This window comes from Apteryx rowi, unplaced genomic scaffold (assembly GCF_003343035.1).
Source record: "Apteryx rowi isolate R43461 unplaced genomic scaffold, aptRow1 scaffold_0, whole genome shotgun sequence".
Classification (NCBI taxonomy): domain Eukaryota; kingdom Metazoa; phylum Chordata; class Aves; order Apterygiformes; family Apterygidae; genus Apteryx; species Apteryx rowi.
Genome location: NW_020447195.1, coordinates 5,854,870 through 5,879,336, shown reverse-complemented (window position 1 = coordinate 5,879,336; position 24,467 = coordinate 5,854,870). Strand labels below are relative to the sequence as shown.

General features: G+C 50.4%; 1 long non-coding RNA gene across 1 annotated transcript; it reads left to right on the top strand.

The window, feature by feature from the left end:
• The first annotated feature begins 17,306 nt into the window (after positions 1 to 17,306).
• On the top strand, positions 17,307 to 24,168 carry LOC112961093. The gene is made up of 2 exons (XR_003251932.1): positions 17,307 to 20,898; positions 21,907 to 24,168. It is a non-coding gene; the product is annotated as an uncharacterized LOC112961093 (long non-coding RNA).
• Positions 24,169 to 24,467: the final 299 nt, after the last annotated feature.

Sequence of the window (24,467 nt, the reverse complement as noted above, 5' to 3'; positions counted from 1 at the left end):
TGAACTATTGTCTTGAATGCAGCATCCATACTTGATCAGATCAGGGGCTTATTCACGTCAAAGTTGAGACACGCTTCCCCACGCTGGTTGACACCTGGATGGTGTCTCGCAGTGTATGCTAGGATGGCAGAGGAGACAAGTACATCTGTAATTAGCACATAACCTCAGGCAGTTTTGTGGTTCCTGAAGCTCTGTTGGTCAGGTTAAATGGCTGCAAGGAGCTAAATCCTGCTCTGTTGCACTAGTATCAGCCTAAGTAAGTCTATTGGCCTCTCTGGATTTGTACTAGGGTAACTGAAAGCTGTTCCCCAAGGGCTGCAAAGCTGTCTGATATGTAATGGGAACCAGGGAGATGTGAAATCCACTCTCGTAGGCTTCCAGGGCTTCTTTCAGTGAAACGAAAGAGAGGCCCGGCAGACGTTTTAATGTGTTGCCCATCAGATACAGTCAGTGGCAAAGCATATAAGTCTGAGAGTTTCTGGTTCATCTTTGCCAAGTTCAGGAGAGAGAACAGACACAGGAGTGCTCCCTTGCCCTTTCTGAGCATTTCAGTTGATGCTGTTAATTGTAGAAGAGCTGCTGCAAATATTTCTGAAGGCAAATATTTGATGTCCCCATCCAGTAAAAAATAAGTGGGAGAACCAACCRCCTGCCTACTCACCAGGTCATCTCAACAAAGCCAAGCCAGGGCAGAGAATAAATAGCAACGACTCCTGGGCTTTTGTAGTCAGCTTCTCTAAGAACAAGAGCTGTGATGAGAGAGCAAACAACACCTGCCCAGAAGGAACTAAAAGCGGGCTGAACAAAGAGAGCAAAGGTGGTGGGCAGAGACTGTTTGTGCAGCCGTTGGTCTCCAGGGTGGGGCTGCTGGCAGAAGTGGGAGGAAGATGATGTTTCTGGGGTCAGAAGCCCATGTTCATGCTGTGCTGATGCAAGGGACATAGTGAGCCCGGGAAGCCTGGAAGCCTCTGTGCAGCCCTGGAGCAGGTGCAGCAAACCTGGGCTGTGGTTTACGTGCTGAAACAGAAGTCAAACGATCTGGGTTTTCCTCCCAGCTCTGCGTAACTATGAACGAGCCACCCTGCTTCTTTGATCCCCTGTTAGTGAAAGATGGATAGCAGCTCTTCCGTGCCTGCCAAGGCTATTTTAGCAGTGAACTGGAGGGGGAATTGTGCTCAGGCGGCCCCCCAAGCAAGTCCTGCTCTGCTCACAGGCCCAGACCAGTCTCTGTCCACTCCTGGGGCACTAACAGGCAGCTGGAATAAGCCAGTACCAGCAGAGCCTGTTGTGCTCCCAGCACCCTCCTTCCTGCAGCTCCGTCCCAGGGATGCAGGCAGCGCACCAGCTGAGCTGCCATTTCCCAAGAGCAGGCTTGTGTGTATGCACTGAGTTCATGCTTGATGAACCCAAGACGGAGGAAGGGCCACAGGGCTTTCAAGAAAGGCTGCGGGACTGTCTCACCAGACCGTTTCACCAACCTGGGAGAAAGGGACAGGCCGTGAGCCCCATGCACTACCCTGGGAGACTGTATGCAGTCCGTAATGTGAGCGTCTCTGTTTCAGACCACGAATCATGGCAGTGCGAATTCTGCTGAGGAAACCAGTATAGCATCGCTGCAGCTGGGAAGCAAGGGAAATGGTCATGTTCTTCATGTGCGCCAGATAGGCACGCATGCATCCCAAATGCCCATTGTCTGGGTGATCTGCTTTCGGGTGCTGGATTCTTTATATATTTTTCTTTTTTTTCTTTAGCCTTCTGAAAGACAAACTTAGGATTCATCAGCTGGAGATGATCTCAGCACATTAGAGATTCACTTTCCTGGGAAACTAAACTTCTGGTGTAATCATGGGAAAGTTTCACCTTCCCTTTTTATTTTCCTTTAAGTAAGTTTCTAATAAAGTTAGCTTGGCAAGCTAACAACTCAGAAGCTAAGAGACAAATAACAGCCTGTTGTTACTATTATTGTTATGGTTCTTTTAATCTCATGATTTGCTTACCAATTTCAGGATTTTGGCAACTTGGCGGATGGTTTTTGAACATTTAATGATATAGACCCAAATATATAGAGGAGGCAGACCTCTTCATAATGTGGGGCTGACATTTCACTGACACAGTAGTGTGTTTGTCCCACTGCCAAGGAAAAATATAAAGAAGCAAAACCCAATAATTAATTACTGCTCAATCTCTTGTTGTTTTCTCTGAGCTGCAACACTTTCTGCATGTTCACCCTTTTTTCCGCCTCTTACAAATTTTTTGCACAATCGGAAACCCAGCTCAGTGAATCAAATACAATATCACCATAGTATAGCAAGGAAGAACTTGGCTCCTCTTCAAAGAGAGCTTTTATCAAGTGTTTAGTGTGATGTGACAAAGTAGGGAAGTGTGCCATGGATGTGATGCTTCCAAATCTCCCCCTTCTACCTTGATTAAACTTGAAAGCGATTACCCTCGCCAGGGTGATGAAGCTCTGCCAATGTGCATCTTGTTTACAGCTGTACTGAGTATTTAATGTGCTTTCCTGTTCTTGACAAGAACAATGAGCTTCCACTTTACACCCTGAATAAAATCCCATTTAAAATAGTAAGTTGCTAATATTTTGTCACTAGAACCGTAGAAACTAGAAAGCTGTTTTTATACCACTGGCACCCCAGCCTATATGAGACACCCCGGGACAGCATTGCTCATGTGCCTAAAGTTAAGCTTGGGCCCAAGCAGACCTGCCAGGTCCTGTTGTAAGTGCAAGAAAGCTTTGGATTAGGCCAGTAGACTAGAAACTAAAAATATTTGGACTAGGACTGTTTTCTTGTGCTGGGAACAAGAATATACTGTCTGGTGTGAGTAGGCTCCAGAAAGTGCTGTAACACCAGTAATAAAACTAACCAAAAATCTCAGGAAAGAGAAGATGACCCTATAAAAAAATTCCAGCTGAAATTTGCATGGCATTTGCTATTAATTTTTCTCTATTTTATTTTGTGTGAGTCCTTCTCATTCCTAGATTCTGCTTAATTCTAATTTTGATAAATTTACACCTTTGTATAAAAGTCTTATTTTTGCCATGTTTATGGCAAAACATTTCTATTTTATCTATTTCCCAGTTGCTTCCAGCAGTCACTTTAAAATGGCTGCATTTAGCTAGTTTTGCTTGAAATTTTTCTTTTTTTTCTTCCCCCCACAAGAACCAGGCCACAGAAACACAGAGCCACTTTAACAGGAAAAAGCACTTGGTGAAATTTCCATGTTTGGCTTTGAATCTGTCAGATTAAGGGGAGAAAAAAAAGTCRTGAGTTTTTAAGTTCAGTGGCTTTGTAGTTGGTGTTCTTGCTTTGCCCAGTTTTGGTAAATACACTGGAGGATAATTTTCTCCCCAGTGTTTCCTGCATCTGCCCTTTCTTTAGCCAGCGGGTTGCATCCCATTGCTCTGTGCCCAGCCAGCCGACTGGCTCCCTCTTCTTTTTCTAGATAATCTTTTTCCCTCTTTTTATTCACTACAATAACAAGAAAAACTCTTTCAGTTGCAGGAAAAATCAAGATTTTGATATCGATGGAGCTGAATCTTTCTTTGCCACTGACTCACCTGTTATCTCTGAAGTCATTCAAGAAAGGAAATGGGAGACGAGAGCCAGCCTGTGGTCAGACTTGACTCTCTGCCCTGACTCCGAATGAGACACGGCGTTGCAGCTGCGTTTGCGGCACGGTTGGCATGGTGAGCGCAGATACAACATACAGCGTACTTCTGTGTACAAAGGTGCAGTGAAGAGGGCTTTCTGGCAGGCATAAGGCCAGCTCTGCACTGAGGCAGAGCCAGCTCAATTCTTTGTTGCTTTGCCCACCTCATGTACAGAGAAAAGTCTTTGGCTAAGCCTGGGCCCGATCTACGTTTAAGCGTTTGGAAGGGGGAACTGCCTAATTGCAGGTTTGTACACATTGCTTGGTAATAGCCTTGGCTCTAGGCCAGCCCAAAACAGGGAGATGACAAAGCTGTCTTTGATGTATAGGCTCCTATTCAGTGGTAACTCTTGGAGGGATGACCCTGTAGGCTGAGCCCTGTCGGCTGTCTTGCGGCCCTCTGGCAAGCTGTTTCTGTTCTTGCTCACCACGGATGCAGCAGCCCACCTGCTCTCTGCCACCATCACAAACCCTGTGCTGGAATATKAGCCTGTGTTGGTGCCTCGGCTCTGTTGTTTCAGGCTGCGATGGATAATTTTTAATCCCTCTATTCAGACTGTTTCAAGGAACAGGAGGAGAAACATATGGCATATGCTCACCTCGGCTCCCAGGAGGTGTGGGGGGATCTGTGTCCCAGCAGCTGCTGGGGGTAATCCTTGTCCTTCTGCCCATGTCCACATCCGAAAGGTGTGTTCAGAGGGCCTGGATATTACTGCGCAAGCAGGTGGGCTATACAGACTGGGCAGAGGTGAGAAGGCAAAGTCCCTTCCTCCCCATTGAGGCCCAGCTGAGTCACGGGCAATTGCGTTTGCAGAGCTGAGAGAAGAGGGAAGGGAATCCCTCCTTCCTGGCTCTCCTGAGGGCAGACTGGTTCCTCAGCAGCTTCGGGGGTGCCTAAAAGGCACAATTTATCCCACAACTGCCATACTGGGGCAGAGGCCATCAGGATGTGGAGGTCTTAGTGGACTGGACTTTGGGATGCTTGGTGCAATGGAGAGAAAGACCAGTTACAGCTGAGGGCTGGACTGAGGGGGCTCGTATTTGACCAGATGGGATCGATGGTTAAGATCAGGGCTGGAAGCAGCTGTGATTGCGAGCAGGCTGTGATGAAACATGGATCTTCTCTATAAGATAACTCAAAGCATATGAGTTACCAACAATGGTAGTGGCTGGGGAGCMGGGGACAGGCTGCAGCTCACAGCTTCTGGTACCTTGCCTCCTATGATTCCCGGCGTCTTTTCTTTTCATCAAGTCTCCAGCACATCATGCTTTGATGGTCTGTCATTGCTCAGTGTCCTGGGCCTCATTGTGACCATACAGCAGTCAACAAGAATTGTATCAGTGGAACCAGCATCTCCTCTTCTCTCTTCATTTGTTCCCTTCTGCCTCCCCTCCTTTCTGCCCTGATCTCGTTCTCTCACTACATTGCCTGCTCTGGGCACCATCTGGTGAGTTTTGGTCTGTCTCATCTCACCAACTGTCGTTTGTCCTGGCTGTGGTGTAAATGCACTCACATTTTGCATCAAAGGACCCCTAAACCATTCACTTTGTAGACCAGCCGGCCTGTCGGAGAGGAGCCAAGCAGTTGGCACTCAATAAGCAACGAGCATTAATAAAAGCATTACAGTGAGGTTAGTGCCTCATTAAAGTAATGCTAACGAACCGGCTGTCTTCCAGAAGTATGAAATTTTAACTAACAGTTCCTCCTTCTAATTTTATGTATAATTAAATCTTCCTAGGGAGGCAATATTGAGTCCTCCAGGCTGCTGCATTACAAGCAAAGCCAAATTCAGAGGAGTTACTCTGGAAATGAAGCAGTGCTCTTGGGAACAGACTATGGCCCCACACTGCAGTCTCATCGTATGTGGTGCAAAAAATCTGTAGAGCCGTGTTTTGTTGTCAAGGCAGTACTCATGAGCTCACTGCACCGTGGGCACCAGCCACACGCTGCTCTGAGGCCAGCGGGGTGAGTTCTCCAGTGCCAGCTGATGCAGTTGTGTCTGCAGCCCTCCCTCTCCTTCGGTGTTGGATCGGGGCTGTCTCTGCCCTGGATCTATGGCAGGTATGATGAGCATGGATTGACTCTAGGCCTAGGACCCAAGTGTGCAGCTCTGGACCCACGCTCCAAGCATTTCCAGCGAGCCGCCGCTCCGTGGGGCTTTTGCCACAACCAGCACACCCTGATTAGCCAAGAGCAGTCGGGAGGGACCGCTAATTCAGACCCAGGCTGGCATGAATCTAGCCCTAAGTTCATGAGGTGCATTCATTATGGCTCTTCTCAGCCTGCCGGAAGCGGGGTACRGCCAGGAGTCTGGGCCAAAATCTGTTAGCTTGCAGAGATACACTGAAATAAAAGTATGCACAGCTTGTGCCTCTCTGCTTAGGCTCTTTGCCAGGCGTGTCTGGGAGGAAGGATTCCCATGTCTGGCATGCAGGAGCTGAAGTGCCCAGTGGTCCATGGGCGCTTGCCGCCCTCGGTAGCCTTTGGGTCAGGCTCCACAAGCAGTACCCAAGCTTTGCCAGATGTATATCATGAGTTTTGGGGGCTAGGTACTGATGTGCTTTAGCTGAGTGTCTAAAATGGGAAGCAGCGGGAATTTGTATTGGAGGGGTTTTGCTCTGGACCCTCCTACAGCCTCCTCAAGGAGCCCTTGGAGCTGGCTCCAGGTGAAGCTTCTGGCTCTGCCTGCAGCCCCTCGGCTCAGCCAGCTCGCGCCTGGGTCCAGCAGCCACCGAAGTGCCCGCGGAGCCCCACGGCTCCATTGTAAAGCAAATTAATTCTCCCCTGCACTGAGGGAATAACTGTGCTCTCAGGAAGGCTTGGCAGCAGCAGTGAGGAAAGCAGCTGCTCCAAGATACACAGCCTTTTTCTCATTTGCCTGGTTTTAGCAGCAAAATGTTAGCATGTGACAGGCATGTGAGCAAAAGCTCTGCTGGACGCAGAGCTACCGGGGCGTCTTGCTGGACTTAGGGCTGAAGCTGCTGTTATCTCCCATTCGTGTGTGAGTGTGCGTGTGCGTCTTCTCTCTGCTGTTCCTCCTCCTCTCACCCCCAATAGGGTTTTATTCGCATTCTCTCTTGGAAACTCGCTCAGAGGTTTCATTGTTAAAGGGCAATGTTTGATGGATGAGTCCCTCTCTTTCTGGGCCAGCTCCTTTACTAAGCCTCCTTGCCTGATGGGGAGGGCGTAGAGTAAACCCAGTGTTTTTAATGATAAACGCTACTTCCTTGAACGGAAACAACAAATAAACTTGGTTCCTGCTCTGTCTAGAAGCTCGTTTCGATGGTCGGCCCCGGGGAGCTGGTGTTGTTGGGATGCACTGTGTTGCGCTGCTGTCTGATTTTCGACTTGTTGCAGAGACTGAATTAGAGCGCAGTGCAGCTGCGGGCTTATGCTAAGGATGTTCCCCTGCTGTTTCCTAAGGCTTATGGGTTCGGGGAACTGCACTCAAGCAATCACTGGGCTTTTGTGTGTGTGCACGTCTGGGGATGGCAGCATCTGAGGTCACTGGGAGACCACAGTCTGGAGGGGCTTACTTCTGACTGCAAAATTTCCTCTTCATCATTCAGGCATTGTGGCATAGATTTTTGCTCTTGCAAAGGCCCCAGCTTTGCAAGCAAGCACTATCCCTGCTGCAGCTAAGTTAATAGCGAGGCTAGGGGCAAAGGTAGGGCAAAAGGAAAACTAAAGCATGTAAGTAAACGTTTGCAGGATTGGGACCTTATTCAGGCATAAATCAGGTAGCTCCAGCCAACAATAGAGTTACCTAAGTGTAAAATCCCATGTAAGCCAGTAAGATCAGCTCCAAACCAGCTATGAATTTGCTTTTTGTTTCCATGCCAAGAATATATCACTTCTAACTGCTGCAATCAGGTCTGGTCCTTTTTATTTTTTTTAAGTGCTTTTGGGCACATTTACTTCCCGTCACCAGCAGATACACACAGAGCCTGAACCTCCTCTTATTGGGCATGTCCCAGCCTGCTTTAGCCCACAATAAGTTGTTGCTATCAGGAGCTTTTTTCTTTCCCTTGCCTTTTCTGTTACTGCATTCGATAAACAAAGGGACACTAGTGCGAATCTAGAACTATTCTTTGTATTTGCCTGGGAACAGAGTTAACAATTTGTTGGTCTTTTGTTGTGATTTTTTTGCTTTTTAAACCGGTGACCATTTAAATGATTACTACTGCCTGTGGCATTGCAGCAGATATATTTATATTGCAGGACGGGTTTCCAGATGGCACTGCGCAATTGTGAAGGCTGGAATGAAGAGTACAGTGAGCTGCACGTGGGAGATATCACACCGAACCAGAGGTCCAGGGGAGTGTGGTCCCCACAGTCCCTCCTAGAGAACCTGAGACTAGGCTGCAGGGTTTTTGTGATCGTTGTATTTGCCTCAGTTTCCCCAGTTCTCAGTGCGCTGTTTCGAGATGGTACCGCAAGATGAGGAGTCTGGGGATGCTGGCACCTTGTTGCTGAGTATGGATGAGACCAGTTGCTGCAAATGGGCTGGCCAAAATGCCTGGGAGAAGAAAGCCAGAGACAGACAGTAGAAGCAGGAGGAAGCTGGGGAGTACTGCAGTCTCTTTTAGCTTGAGGGCAAATTTTTATTGGTCTCCCCATCCCTGGGGCCTGAGCAGCAGCGGAGCAGCCCGGGACGGCAGCAGCTCTTCCTGGCAGACAACAGGACAGCTGTTGCAGCTCCTTTTCCCATCCCTGCCTGTCCCTCCAGCTATAGTCCCAAAGAAAGCATGCTCAGAAAGCTAGTGCCTCCCCCCTGCTCCGTTACTGCTGCACAGCATCAGGGCTGGTTCAAAAAAGCAAAATCCAGAAGCATCCTAGAGTCCTGCTGGTGGCTACTGTGGCTAAATATGGTTGCAGTGAGGTAATGGAAACCAGAGGGTGAAAAAGGCTCAATTCCAACCCTTGCCAGACCCTGCGGGAAGAGAGCTGTGGTGGGGACGCCATGTGGATCTCTTCTGGGAAAGCTGTGTGAATCCTTGTTTTTTCCAACATTTTGTCTCTCAGAGTGACTCAGCTGCTCGACGTGAGGCCATCAGTATGTGCTGAGGTCCTGGCAGGCCTGGTTACACTGCAAAATACACCCGTGAAGCATGTGAAGGTTTCCTGCACCCCATCCCCACCAGGACAGAGCAGTACCAGTGACAGCAACTGTAAGAAACAGGAATTAATCCAGTGTAGTGCTTTCCAAGAGCAGTGACATTTAGGCTCCTAAATCACTTTTTGAAAGTGGCCCAGAGGGTCCCCATTTATATACTGTAGAAAATGCTACCTGTGACCTGCTTTGCCTTGGTCAAAGACCCCATATAATGATTCTTTATATGCTTTGCCTTCTCATTCTTGCATCTTGAAACAGAAGCAAAATCCACCAGGTAAGTACAATTGCTGTTCCCACCTTTGTGTTTTCCCCGTGGTATAAAAACTAATCTTGGCTTGATATCTTGGGTATGTCTGAAATGGGAGTCCTTCTACAACGCTGTAGAAGACACGGCTGGCTGCTGAGAAGAATAAATCACTCTAAGCCAGAGTTGTTTAGAAACCATTATTTCAATAGACCGCAAAAATGAAGAAGTGCTGAGGGGAAGCCATGTGTGACTCACAAACGGCACACAATGGCGCGCTCGCCGGCGCCTTCTGCAGCCGGCAACGTTTCGCTTTGCCGCTGCAAGTGCAGCTGGACCCGGCGCCTGAACCAGCAAGACCAAACTGCAGGTCTGCAGCACTAGCGTTGTCTCGCCGCCTCCGCGGACGGCGAACCTGGGCCGGGAGGACCCTGCGGGCAGGACTCTGCTCGCTGGCGTTGCCATATTGCAGAGCAGCTCCATGGTGGTGTCTGTAGCGCAGCAGCTTCCCTCTCCCCTCTGTTTCAAGGAACCTTTTGAAACCCCAAGAGAATTTCAACTTGTCACGTTCCAGTGTGGAAACGGCCCGAGAACAGCAGTTCTGCGTTGCTGCAGAACCTCTTCAAGTTTTTCAACATGCAGTTTTGTTTTGTGGTAGGGCGAAACCACAGCCCTCTGAGTGGGTGTGCAGACAGTGCCACGGCATCGACTTGCCGCTCCGGAGCAGAGCTTTCGTCTCACCTGTGCCCCGGTGGTTTGTGCATGGATGGGGGCTGTGGGAGGTGCTGGTCCCAGTCAGAGCAATTCGTCATCCCTGGTAATTCTGGAGCAGGGAACCTGCTCCCCTTTGTCCCCCAGCCATAGCTACCATGCTGTAAAACAAAATCCCCTGCAGGGAAACATCCTTGTGAGCCATATGGCAACATGAACGCTTTGATTGAATTGAACGAAGCCCAAAGCAGCCCGACAGGTTGTACCACGAGACGTAGCAAGCCGGGCTGGGGATCTATTGTGCCCTGCTTGGCATGTGGAACTTGCCACCCCTGTTGTTAATGGAGCGTGTTGGTGTCTCTTGGACACTGGCGATACTGATGAGATCATGTAGTTCCTAAGTTGTTGTTCGTGGCTGTATGGTAAAGTGAGACAAGTGAAGGGAATAGTGGGAGAATAAATCTCTCTCAAGCTGCCACTTGAAGCACCTGGCAAACAGAAGGTGGGTCCAGATGAACTTGGGGATACAGGTTGTTTGCTTCCCTAAACTGCTATAAATCCAGGCCAAAAAAAGCCATGATTCAGACCCCTTCTCAGGACCGAGAAATACGGTTGGCCCTGCTGTGCAGCTGTGATTTGCAAGGAAGGCAGAAGAGTGCTAACCTGAGCTCTGTGCTGCTTTTTCAGGTGAGGATAAACAAATCCTGTGGCACATCTGAAAGAAAAGTCCATATAAGTCCAGACCGGAGGGTCCACCAAAACAAGTCCTAAAATCCACAGAGGCAAAAAAATTGCAGAGGAGAATTGCTCCTAGATGTTACCTCGCACCTTGCTGTGATACTTTGCGATGCTCAGAGTTTGCTGTGGACAAATAAGCAGTCCAGGTCAGCTGAATCTAATACCTCATTGCTGTCTGTTCTCCAGGGCAGAGACCATCTTTCTATGCCATCGGCCGGGCTCAGCCCTCAGGCTTGCACGTGGCAGAATTAGAACCACTTCAAGGAGTATTTCTGCCCCGCAGAGACACTGCCAGGCCAGGAGGAGGGCTGTGTGCCATCCAGCCTGGGCTGGGAGCCAGGCACTATGGTGAAGTGTGATTCATTGATTTCAAGCCATTGGCAAGAAAGGGCAAGAACCTGGTGCAGAAGATGGATGTTTAATGCTGCAAAGGTTCTCTTGAAATTTGATATTTTTATATAATGGGAATTATATACCAAACCTTTGGAGTTTGCTGTGAAAGAAAATAGGGGGTAGAGGGAGGATTGTTTCTGCCAGATTACAGATTTATTTTTTAATTCTGGACCTATAACCTGATATAATACAAAAAGGTTACTTATTTCAAAATGAACAATTGAAACATTTTTTCTGACACTATCTAAAAAGGATGCTTCAGTATTGCTGGGACTTCCCTTCTCTCCCACCTCTAATACAATACGCTGATGTAATCGATGCAGCGCTTGGACTTTGATAGCAGTCAGTTGCATCCAGTTTCTCCAGCTAGCTCTGAAAATCCTCCTGCAGCCTTGCACAGCTACAAAAAGGTACGTAAGCTTACTCCCCCTCTTTCTCCCTCTCAAAAGGAGGAATTGAAATTGAAAAAATTCCTCCGATTACTCCTCAGAGGCATTGAGGCAATATGGTTCTATACAAAATGGCTCTAGCAGTAGACTCTCGCAGCAGCTATGTCTACTTGCTGGGCTAAAATTGTGACCTTGGCTATTGCAGCAGATGCTCTCTGGAAGCTCCCTGCAGATTAAATCTCTTTAAGTAACAATAGCAGAACTGTTGGAATAATTTATACATCAAAAGTGTTGGTCTGTCTCAGGGGAAAAAAAATCCTGTGATGCTTCTAGGGCTTCCTTGGTGTACATCACTGTACAGACTACAAGTCCAGCACCAAACAGCCACTCTTGCTAATAACAGGAAAGTTACTGCCTGCACTGGTCTTTACTGTTAACAGGCTTTACCTTAGGAAAAAACATTCACAGAACAACTGGATTTGTAAAAGTAAAGCAAAAGAAAATGTGGCTGGAATTATTTGTTGATCACCAAGCAAATTTTTTATTCCTGAAATGGTTCAGTGACATTTTAGAAAGTCTTGATGGACAAAAGTGCTGAAAATCTGTAAAATGTCACATCCCACCTCCCCAAAGCCACCCCTCGCCCGGTTGCCATCCCGCTTGCCTGCTAGGTCTGGGCAGCAGCAGGTTGGGAGCGGGCAGAGGGAGGGCTGGGAAGGCTCCTGGAGGCCGGGAGAGGCCGGAGCCCCGGCTCAGCGGAGCTGCAGGAGTCAGTTAAGGATGCCCGCCGTACCCTGCTCAAAGCGAGGAGGAAGGCTCGTTCGTTATGCAAATGTCTGCTTGAGCCTGGCGTAGCCAGTGGAAAGCTCTTGAATTATTTTAAGCAGAGGACAAAAGTTCTTTCCCTCCCCCTATCATCTTGGATCCTTGTAAAAACAAAACAAAACAGAAACCTCTGTGTGAACCATCTGACAATGATCAGTGCTCTGCTTTCCTGGCAAGAGCACTACCGCCAGGCATACACAAGCACATGAAAATAGAACAATTAAAAAAAATGTATTGGGAGCAGCCTGCATTTATTTTGTCTTGATGACAGCACAAACTAATCATCCACTGCCCTTATCTTCTTGAGCGTGCTGGCAGACGTAACAGGCAGGCTCCAGCCTGTTAAAGGGCTATCCCTGGGCGAGCAGCGATGCAGACCCTTTCTCCTTGCTGCCTGGTCCAGCCTACCTGAGAGCTTCGGCGTCGGCTGCCTGCTCAAAGCGAGACTCTCCCAGCAAGCACAGGAGGAGGCTGGCTATTTTGGATGCGCAAAGCGTGCTGCAGGCCAAACGTTCAAGCGTGCAGACGGGCTCGTGCGGGAAGCCCACCCGTGTGCGACGGCGAGCCCTGGGCGCCTGCCGCGGCAGCCGGCCTCTCCCAGGCACRTTCTCGTGCACGGGGCGCCTGTCTGCCTGCTTTGCATAAGCAGATGTGCGTTTCACAGGTGCTGAGAAATTACTGCACGTATTTACATAGTGTCAAGAGGCACCGAGGCTACGAACCTGAGCCTTTCCCGTTGGGAAGGGATGTGCAGGCGGTGGCTCTGCTTCATGTTGTTCTTTTACAGTTCATGGGGAAAGCCTTGGAAAGCAGCTCAGCTCATCAGAGCACCAAGAAGCTCTCAGCATGGCTCCAGGGCTTTCGGGACACGCAAGCTGAGGCCAAAACCAGGGGGACAGGGGAACGTGGGGGGCTGTTGTACAGATGCCCCCACCCCCAGAAGGCCAGTCRCAATGCCCAGGAGGTGCTCGACTCGCTCAGCGTTTCAACGGCTCATCCCTGCTCTCCTTGCCAGCGTTAGTTACTGATCAGCCAGAAAGCCTCTGCCCTGCAGACGTGCCCGTGAGTTATTGCATGAAGAGCAGCCAAACTATTGTGCTGGGTGCTCCCGGCCCAGCAGCCGTGCTCGTGGTGTACCTGGGCTCTCTGCCTCCCTCTGCCCTTCCTCTCCCAGCTGGAACAGCAGCGAAAGAGGTTGCCTTTCTCCAGAATTTTTTTTTTCACTCTTTTTCTGGGGTTAAGGTAACATTTCCCCCCCGAACCAAATTTTCCTGCAGCCACAGTAGCCCAGTGCAAAAGCCCTGCTCAGCAGCTGAGCTCTGGCTCAGCAGAGCTTGCAGAGTCCTGGTTAAATTGGGGATAAATCAGCTTTCAAATATCCCTGAAGTGGGGAAAAAACACTTTGACGAAGCCATTGCCCTGCACTGGCCTCCCCGGCCGGGTACCCGCACAGGGGCGAAGCACCACTGGGGCCGGCCCTGCAGACGGAGCCTTTTCTCGAGGGCCCTGGCACAGCAGAAGGGTTGGGAGCATGAGAGGTTTAATAACCCCTTTTAGGGACCACTTGACTAGTCATTTCTGTTGCTTAGGAAAACAAAAATCTCTCTTGCTGTGACGTGCAAGTGCCCTCTTTTCCTTCCCGAGCCTGCGCACGGTGCTGGCAGGCAAGGGGGAGTTTTGTGTTTCCCGGTGGAACCACTTGTCCCTTGTCGGAAAGCAGCTCGGTCCTGCAGCCGCATGGCCAAATGTGGAGGTAGCAAAACAGCCTTTTTTAGTGTCTTTGGCTCCCTGCCGTGCTGGATTTATGCTGTCAGGCACTGGCATCTCCCTGACATGGCCTCRTAAGCGTTGCCGGCTAAAAGGGGGAAGCCTCACTTTTTCCATACCGTGCACGTCACAGGCGGGTCATTTCCGGAAATTCCTGCTCCCAGCTTTCTCACAGTCCCACTGCCCCTCTGCTTGTCCCAAACGGCTGCGGCAGCACGGTGCGATGCACTGGGGCATTAGCTGCACCGCACTATGCACAACCTGGTCTCGGAGGTTTTRCTAGCGTAACTGAATGAGATGTGAGAGGCCAGGGAGGCAGGAAAGCCCTCAAAAAACCCCAGCCAGCCTTGAAGAGTTACGCTTGAGCTCATGTGGCCTCTCCTGGCCCCTCAGTCCTGTGCCAGCACGCGGCCCGGCAGTCTGCACGACCGCGTGCGGAGCACTGGCCTCCCACACCTCCGTTAAGCAAAAGCTCGACCTGCAAGGCCGCAGCGGGTTAGTGCTGCTGTTGTTGCAGCGCTGCTGCTTTGACTGTATTCTGTTCTCCATTGCATACGAAGAACCAGATGCACTTGGCCCTTAAATGGAGCATCCACCATCACATGTTGAGTTGAGAGCAGCAAGGGAATGAGACCTCGATGCTGACTAATCCCCAGTCCCACACTGTCACCCTGCCTCGCTGTGGCAGCCCCGTCATCCTGTGCAAGCTCTCTGGGTGTGGAAGAGGAACCACTGCATGCATTTGCTTTAGGAAAGCTGAACAAAATCCCACACCATCATCTGCTCCGCAGGAGAAGAACGAAAAGGCTCGTTCCAGGGCCATGAGATAATTGGAGTGAGCTCAGATGCTTTTATTAGTCATATCATGAATAAAAGAATTAGTGTCATGAATAAAAGAATTAGTGTCATGAATAAAAGAATAAGCATGATTTGCCACAAGAGAGCAGTGTGACTGGGGTTGTGATGCTGCATAATGTGCACCAGAAATCACCACCCTCGCAACCATCCTCACCCCCCAGCCTGCCATGACAGACCTGCTTTTCTGGCAATGAGAGAAGCACCTTGGCGTTTGGTGTCTGTCCATCCAGCCAGAATGGCCTGTGCTGGCCTGAGGGTATAAGAGAGCATCTCACTTTTAGCTACAGGAGGGGCCTAAAGAGACGTCCAGCTGCATTTTAGAGAGATTTTGCAGCACCTGGCAGCTCCCAGGGACTGTCATAGCAGGAAGCCTGCATCTGGGGACTTCCACCACCAGTGGAGGAGATTCAGAGCATCTGGGGTGAGGTTGCTGCTCAGACATGCTCTCTTCTCTTCTCAGGGAGGAAAGCTTGGCCACTTGCACTTAAACCATGTCTATGTGCCAAAACTCACCAGGCTAAGCTACCTTGAAGGTCTACTGATATTCATGGGTGCTGAAGACCTGCTATCTGCCTCCATCCGTCTTCTCCTGGCCCTACGTGTTCTCAACTTCTGCAGCAGGATAAATGGAGACATGGCACCACAGGCACTCTCCTGCCTGTCCAAGCCCACGTGAACTAGGGCACACATAGTCCTCCAGAAGGCTCTGTAAAAAGATACGTGTGTATTCAGGGACAGTTATGCCAGCCCACAGCTATTTGTGTCTTTACGGAAACAGTTTGGGTTATTTTGTTTTGGGATCCGTAGAGCTATAAATGCCTGCCCGGAGCCTGCTGGGGGTTGTGAGCTCTGGGGCAGCCCCTGAAGGCGGCTCTGATGATCCTGTTTCTGCTCTGTCCCCGCAGAGGGGTGCGTTCCAGTCTCACGCTCAGTTAGCATTTTTTCCAGGTCCCAAATCAGCTACTTGTGCTGCCGGCCCCCTTCTCCTGCTCTGTCCCATGCTGTTTCGTACCCTCAGCCGGGTCCTGCGAGCGGTGGAGAGTAAAGGCAGCACAGCGAGTAAGCGCGTGCTCAGAGCCATGGCTGGGCAGGGACACAGCGAGGGGGGTATCTAAGGGCTGCTAAACGCTGGGGAGTCTGCACTGATTCCTAAAAGCTTTCGATTAGCGTCTTTGAGGCTGGATACTGGTGAATGGCCGACCTCAAACTAACCCCTAGGGTGCAAAAAATGCCTGGTGGCTCACTCCACGCGTTTGTCCCACGTCAGAGTCGTTTTCTGACACAGGCTGTGTTAAAAGCAACAGAAAACCTGATGTTCAGGCAGGCCTGGTGCCAAATAGAGCTTGTGCTGTCCTCCTCCCCCTTTCAGCAAAAGTTGGTGGCAAACTCCAGCTACACCTCAGCTTATTTACAGCCCAACCTGGGGCTGGCTTTTGTAGGAGCAGTCTGAGCAGCTGAGAAATGCAGCTGTCCCGAGGCTTTGCTTCACCCTGGAGCAGAGACAGCATGGCTGGAAACTTCGTGGCCTCTGAAACCCTCAACACTGAAGTGCCAAAGCAGGTTCAGCAAGGAGTCATCTCCTGGCTGCTAAAACGAGATGAAAGCTTCAGGGTGAGACTAGGGCAGTGATTTAGTGTTGAGTCTTCAGGGACCTAATTCACTTGGGCTTTTTTTTTTTTTTTTTTTAATATCACAGACCCAAAGCATCCAGAGGACATCAGCTCCTCTGAATTGCGACCCTGGCAGCTATAATAACCACGTCTGTTACCTTGCTGCTTGGGGGTCAGGCTGCCTGGCTGCAACGTCGAAACCCCACCGTGGGCCAAGGTTGCTGCTCCTGGGCAGCCCCGCGCTGGCGCACTGGCAGCAGCGCTGTCCCCAAGGGGCACCGGGCAGGAGGCGGTCGCCAGCACCTCTGTCTCTGATGAAGGGCCCCGGGCTGCAGGATAGAAATGCTGTCAGGACAGTGTGGTGGGAGTATTTGCATATCAAGCACATATGAAAACAGACTCAGTGAGAGATGGTGCCAAGGGAACCTTTCAGCCTGTCACTTTGCAGAGCAGGCTCCAGCCCCGGGTCAGCGCGCTCTGGCCATGGCTCTTGCACCCGGCGGATCCTGGTTACTCCATTTCTAGCCACCCCGGGGATGGGCTGATGCCAGTGATTTACACTGTGCCCTGGGAATCCCCCCTCTGTATTTCCGCTCTTGTTTCTGCGTATTGGCGTGTTTCTGGAGCTGGCGAACACGGCTGCGCTCCAGCTGCTCGGCCCCTGGGGCACTGCCCGCCGCCAGCTGCAGCCCTCCGCTCTGCGCTGCCTCAGCTCCACAGGTTCAAGYAGTTTATACCGTGGCTGTAAGAGGCTGAGAGCATCACTGAGCTAAATCAGGGGGCATGGGGCATGTGTTTATAAGCTCTGCTTTGTTCCTAGGTGGAGGAAAGGAAAGGGATGCCAATAGCCCATAACATGCGTCTGATGCTGTGCACTTTGCCACCTGGGAAGCCTGCACGAGCGTGCGTGGGGACGACCCTGCAGTCCTTTACGGTGGCAGGAGTCACCCAACCGCTGCAGTCTGCATTTCCAGGTAGAGGCTTTGTTCCTTGCAAGACATCAAAGCTGGGATGCCAGTGAGATACCTGCAGAGCAGGCAGTGTGGACAGGAGGATTCCCCGAACGCTGCCTGAACCTGTATAACAAATCTGTGAGGTTAAATGCACGGCAGAGCAGATGGGATGATTTTCAGTGGCACTGCCACTGCCTGGCACGTGATGCTTGTAGGACTTCCAGAGTAATTCAGATATGCCACTGTTGTCAGCAACAGCTGCTCCTCTCCATGCTGGTGTGCTACGAACTGGGTGTAATTCTGTTGCAGTGGATGGAGTTTGTCTGGCTTTGCATTGCAGTAGCATGTGGACCACATTTTCCTACATACGTAATGCTTGATTTCCCAAGTACAATGTCTATGCTGCAAATTCTTCAGAGAAATTCTTAACTGCTTTAAAAAAATTGCTCTCTTGGGCATTTTTTAAATTGTTAGAAAATTTGTGTGGGCATTGCAATGTTTGTTTTCTTTAGAGACTATTTTTATCTTGTTTTTCCATCAAAGAAGTTGATCAAAATACGAATCGACACTGCACCTTTAAATATGGCATGCTAATAGCCCCACAACAATAAAAGCAAACTTGCAAGTGCTTGAGCATGTGCCTAAAATTTGCTGGAAAAGGCTAAACCCTTTTATTGCACTTGCTTGCCAGCGCTGCTAAAAGCACAGGTGGTGAGGAGCCTAAGGACCAACGCCACGGTGCTGTACCGYGCCCGGCTGGCACTGGAGGGGTTAAAGAGCATGTCCCCAGCGCTGCAAGGGCTGGAGCTGGCCTTTCGCAGAGAGGATGCTGGCGACTTTTTTTGCACATGCTTCACAATGGCATTCAGCTGACTTTTTTTGCACATTTTTCTTGACGGCATCCAGCTGACGCAACCAGGCAAAGCAGGCAGCAGCCCAGCTAGCAGAGCCCTGAGGGAGGTGCTGATATGAGGGAGAGGGAGAAGAGCTGAAGTCATGGAGGGGGGACATTTAACTTTTATGTAAGGTTGCTTTTACTGTTGGAGAAAAGCTCTCTGGAGAGCAGTGCCCTCCCCCAGCTCCTCGCAGTTGGCTGGTGCGTCACTGGGACTTGCCGCTTTTGTTTTTGAGCCATGGATTTGGCCAAGCGATGCTCGGCCCGAGCCAAGAGAGCCAGGGCAGAGAGGATGCAGCGTCCCCCCTGGGCGCACGGGCTTGGCGATGCTGGGGCGCTCAGGTAGAAACGGGGTGCTCGGCAGCTGGGGTGTGYGGGGCAGGCGGGGGGTCTGGCCAGACCTGAAAACGGGGGTGGTTTTGCTCTGCAGAGATGGTGGGCCCGTTTCAAGCACGGTGTGGTGCCACTTGGAGAATGCAATGTGCTGTGACAGAGCCAGCCCTGCTCGCTGAATAATACATGGGCTGCTTGAGTTTTCACGAATCAAGCCTTCCCACTAGGATGCTCATGCCCAGAGCTGCGGGAGGAGGAGGGGAGAAGGCAGGATGTGGAAAGTGCAGTGGCACAGACCCTAGTGAATGTCACTCAGTTGGAGAGCTATTTTAAGATTTATCTTGCCGCACTCTGACAAAAATGTGCTTTGGAGCAGACCTTATCGCGGGTGTGGACTTTGGCACAGGGGAGCCTGCTGAGGGGCTACCAAAGCTATCTCTGGAGCTGGGGGAGAGGGGCACGAGGAAGACTGGCTGGATACAGTGTGGGTGAGCACACGAGCCGTTGTGCCAGCGTTATGTGCTGCTACTGGTCCAGCTAACACCGAATATCCTGGCCCATAGGTGGCCACAGCTCTGACCCAGCATGCCCATCTGGGCAGCCCTCCAAAGGAGCAGATAGAAAGTGGGTGTCTTAGCTGAAATCCCAGCTAAGGTCTGTCCTTGGCTCCCACGTGGCTCAGTGATGTAGAGAAGCTGGGAGGAGAGCAGAGGCCTTTTGCTCCCCTAACTCAGGCCCAGCTGAGCAGATGAGCGATCTAGGCAGCCACCAGGCAGGGACCATCGTAAAATGGGTTCATTTGGTCTGCCAGGCTCTATGTCTTACCTAGTTTCAGTCTCTAAACTTTGGATCTTCCTAAACATGACATTTTCTTAGACAAAAGACCATCGCCTACTTCAGATGTCTTTCATGATGTTTATACCCGTGGGAGAACAGCGCATTGACTGCAAAGGCAAGACAAGCATGCTGGGATATGTTTCCTGCGGCAATGCTGAAGCTTGTGATTCTACCTACTTCTTGTTTGCTTCCAGCTCATCCTTTCTTTCCTCAGCTCCTGCCTCCTCTGCCTCCTCGCAGGATTTCTTGCAGCCCACAGGAATCGCTTCTCGCACATGGCCTTCCCCGAGCTGGTATTGCTGAAGGAGCATGCATGTTTGCTGTGCTTTTTCTTTAAAGCAAAGTTAACTCAAAGATTTGTTAAGTGTCAAAAATACTTATTTCACCTTGTTCTCTCTTTGCCTGTCTCTGTAGAAGACATTCTGATGGCAAATCAGAATATGAATGACTCCTCAGAGTCACACGTGATCTTGCAGGCTGACGGCAGAAGAGCTGGACTTTGCTGCAGGTTTGCTGAGACCTTGGCTAAGTCACTTCACCCTCCTGGTATCTTACATGATCCAGCTGCTTGTAAAGTACTTGTAGACCTTCAAAGGCCTAAAACATTTCCACCTTAAAGGTGCTGAACGGCACTTCTAGGAAGGCATTTCCCATGTGGTTACTAACAGGAAGAGAGCCTCAAAAATGCTTCATGAAGAGACCGAGTCTTAGAAGGAAATACAGTACTGTGACGGGAAAAAGAAAGCATGATTTGTATGCATAAATATAGGGAAACCAGAATGTTCTTCACTAGTAGCTCTAATTAACTATTTCAGAATTCATGTCAGGGTCCTTCACTGGCACAGACTTTAATCTCTTGCTCTTCCTCAGGGGGACTGCAAGTGTCTGCCCCTTCTGCTGGGGCTTCAGTAATTTAACCTTTTCTGTAAGCTGACATTTGGTGCATTTTCTGTCTGCTGTTTCACAAATGCAGTACGAATCAACAATAAAGCCTTAGAGAAGCCTCTATCTGTGGGTTGCAACAAATGACACTGCAAATCTCCAGTGCCATGGACAAGCTGAGGCAGGAAGGGTGCCCGGTGGCCCAAGCCCCCTTGCTCTGTCACATTGCTTCCCATGCTCTGTGCAGGCCGGCATCTCCCTCACCAACGATGTCTCGTGGGAGCCTCTGAAGATCCCGGGACCACGCGGGGAGGCAGCAGTCTCTGTTGTGTTGCCCGAACTCCTCTTTTGGAGTTTATGAAGTCCACAGCTGGATTTCGGCATTGAGCTGGCACTGATAGCGGCCCTGGAGTGTAACTTCCCGGGTGAGGGCAAATTTGCAAACAGCCCCACCTGAAGCAATGTCAGCCCTCCTCTCCTCCCCCCGCCCCATGAAACTGGAGGTTAATGCGAATTATCACTGTCGCACTCTCAGCTGCTGGGGCCGGAGATTAGGAAGCTGTTTCTTATCACGCTGGCAGCTCCGCGCTGAGCCCAGCATCCCTTCGCTCAGCAGGGAACGGGGACCGAGCACAAGGGCAGCGAGGCTTATGTTTCGGTTTTGCTCACCGAAGAAATGAGTAAGCAGCAGTTCGCCTTTTCGTAACCGTTGCACTGAGATGGCTCTCAGGGCTCAGGTTTTGCTTTGTGTTTTTTTTAACTCATCTCAGTGCGTGAATCTTTTGCTGCCAGGACGCTGTCCTCTAACACTGCACAGGCGCATCCGCAGGAGCCAGCGCTTGTGCAAGCAGCTCTCGCTGGAGTTTGGTCCCTTGCACATGCGGAGCTAACAGTGTCAGCTGGGGTTAGGAAGAGGAAAAACTGTGTGTGTGTGTGTGTGTGTGTGTGTGTGTACATGCACACGTGGGGGTGTGTACATGTGCATGAGAGAGAGAAATCAAGGGTGCTCACTGTGCCGACAATCTGGCAGTGCCTCACTCATGTGGAAACCCCATACAGCCCCCCAAAAGCTGAACTTCATAGCCCACAGGCTGCGCGATGGTTTGGAAACCAGGTCTGTTTTCCAAACCTGGCCACAAATCTCGTCTGTGTCCACCTGCTGAGCTGGTCTCAGCCCTCGTGCCCCAACCGGCCCCACCAAGTGCCCCTGCGGCCACTTGCCCTGGTGCCCAGCCACAGCTTGCGCTCCTTCAGCGGGGTCTGCTCACAGCAACCATTTCTGGCAGTTCAGAAGGTGGCTACAACAAAATATTCACGCACTCTTCATCTTTATTAGACTCATGACCTGGATCGTGCCAATGTGCATAAACATTTGGATTCCATTTATTATTTTTTCTGCAGACTTTCCCCCTACAGCAGCGGGCAGGTTGGGCAGGCCGTTGGGCTCGCTGGAGGGGGACACCGTGCGGTGGGGCAGCTCCCGGGGAGCCAGGCAGAGGGAAAGGGCTAGGAGTGCGATGCTGGGTGCTGTGGGGGGGGGAAGCGGAGCCTGCGGCCGGCCGCGGTGCTCTCCGGGTGCCCGGACCGTGCCCCGCCGCAGCTGGCAGTGCCTGCGCGGGATGCTGTGCTGATTGGCCTCGTGGGCTGTTGCAGCGCAGCCAGCATTCAAACAACTTTTTCCATTCAAGCTTGTGCAGAGCTCCTGGCAGGACCGGAGCATTCATCCGGATTGCAGATGCCCTACATATCTGTTTTCTTGACAGAGCAAACTGAGACTGAAGAAATCCTCATGGCTGGGCACAGCTTAGGGGCTCGGTGTTTGGATGGGCAGCTCTCCTGCCGCCCTGCCGCAGCAGAGGCTAAGCACTGCTGAAGTGGCCAGCAGGCTGCAAAGTGCCCTGGGCTTGGCGACAGCACTGTCCCCAGGGCTGCGAAGGACCCGCTGGGGCCACAAACAGATCTGCTTTATCGCAGCACTTCTGTCGCGGCCATTTCAGCACTGCTGGCGCTGCATTAAATTGCTGGGCTCCTACAGCTCTGCAAATCCTTTGTGAACCATTTTTGTGTTTTTGTGTGTGATCAGCAAAAGGAGGATGTGCTCCTGTTTTTCTGAAAGAGGAAAAATCCAGGGCCGCAGGAGCCCACGCGCACATTCAGCACACACCAGCCGGGCGAGCTGCCTGCCCTGCACCGTTCGTTGGCCCTTCCCTCCGCGACACGTCTGAGCACCTGCAAATCCGTCCTTGCTGTCGTTGCTATTATTAAATGGGCCTCAGCCTAAATTATCTTCTAATCTGCAATTCATCTGGCATCTTCAGCATTCAGGCTTTGTAAAGCAGAAGTTAAAAATACCAGCTGAAATAAATATTCATATATAGTCACTTATTCATACATACACCTATATATATATGTATATATACACGTATATACATAAATATACACACAGAGATATGAAACAGAACACAGTATTAGTTTGCTGTACTAAAATTGCATGAAATAAAGAGTAGCATGAACTGTTGAAAAAATGCTGTGTGGTGTTTTGGTGTTGTTTCCCTCCCTTTTGGGCTTGTTCTACCATGTTTATGTCTAAAATTGACAATCTGCTAATTTTAAAGCCAGATCTCAGAAAATTAATGATACCCTTTATTTCATKTTACTAAGCTCAAGCTTTACTTAATTATAAGGAGCTGAAGTAAACATAACCAAATGTTATTACTCAAGAAAGCAAGTGGATCTCTGTATCTGTCTACATTAAACCACCAGTGTTTATCTAGAAGTAGAGATTAAATGGAAACTGCTCAAGCATGCTTAGTCTGATTTTAAAAAAATCTTTTGAGTGTTAAACGTAATAAGATGCTTAGTGCTATTTTCAAAACAAGAAATGTTTCTAGCTYACTTAGAAAATGCCATGCTCTCTGGCTTTACATGTCTAAATACTTTTAAATATCTGGACACAGGATTTTCGGGCTCATTGATTCAATGGGACTTAATGTTCAGTTTGCCTGAGCCACTTCGGAAAATGGGATTTGAGCTCCTCTCTTGTTTCAGTCCCTTATATTATTTCATCTTAGGTCTCTTCAGCTCATTTCTGTTTAAAATCGGGTGYACTGGCTCTTGAAATACGATGAAAAAAGCCTTTTGTAAGGGGCCACCAATACTAACAGCACACGTGTGTAATTTTTATGACAGCTTGTCTCCCCTCTCTGCTGTAAAACACGAATTAGGTGTTTCGGGGCGTTTCTTTCACGACAGCAGGGTGCCCAGCAGCGTTTCTCAGCCCGTGCTGGGGGCCGGGGGCGGGAAGCGGAAGGCTCCCGCTCCCGTTCAGCTCTGTTCGCTATTCAGGTCACAAGAAGAACCGATTTCTTTTGTATCAAAGGGAGATTTTTTTTTTGGTTCCCCCCCTGCTTTCTGCAAGTTTAGGAATGTCTCCGCAGCACCCCCAGGGGAGAGCACGGCCATTTCAGCGCCGGGGCAGCGATAACAGCCGCCGCGGGGCTATCAGGCTGACCAGAAACTTTTCCGGGAGCTATCTAGGAAAACACATGAYGGTCCCCCCCCCCCCGGCCTGGATGCTGATACGTGACGGGCATTCACAGCGCACTGCGCAACAGTCAGTTGACTTTGTTATTCAAACTATTTTAGTGATGGTTTTTAATCCCAGGCTTAAGTTTTTCTTTTTCTTTCTTTCTTTTCCTTTTTTATTTCCCCTCCTCTTTCTGAACAAGGGAATCTCTACGCTGGCAGGATTTAGAGAGGCACAAAGGAGGGAAAAACAAGTTTCAGCCAGAAGGGGGAAAGAAAAAGAAAGAAAAAAACAAAAAAGGATGCTGTTAGCATTCCCTGTGTGTGAGGGGGGGTAAAACCCATTTTGCTGTGAACTTTGTTTTGAAGAGTAAGTGCCAACAGCAGCCCAGTTGCTATGCAAATAAACACCGTACTCGGTCTTTGCCTCTCGGCTCTCATTTTGGGTTTTGGCCTCCTGTGGGGGGGGGAGGGATTCGGGCCGGGCTGCTTGGCACGGGGCGGCATGGCAGGCCCCCGTGGGCTGGGGTTTCGGCCGGGCGCGAGGCGGGCGGCGTGGCGGGGCTGCCGGCTGCGGCAGGAAGCAGCCGGGCTGCCCGCGTGGCCTTGCGAGATAAAGCGCGCGGCCGCGCCGAGGCCTCTGCCGCCGCTCCCCTCCCCTCCTCCCCGCCCCCGGCCCGTTATCACCAGCTAAAAACGTCGCTGTGAGCGGCCCACTTGTGGT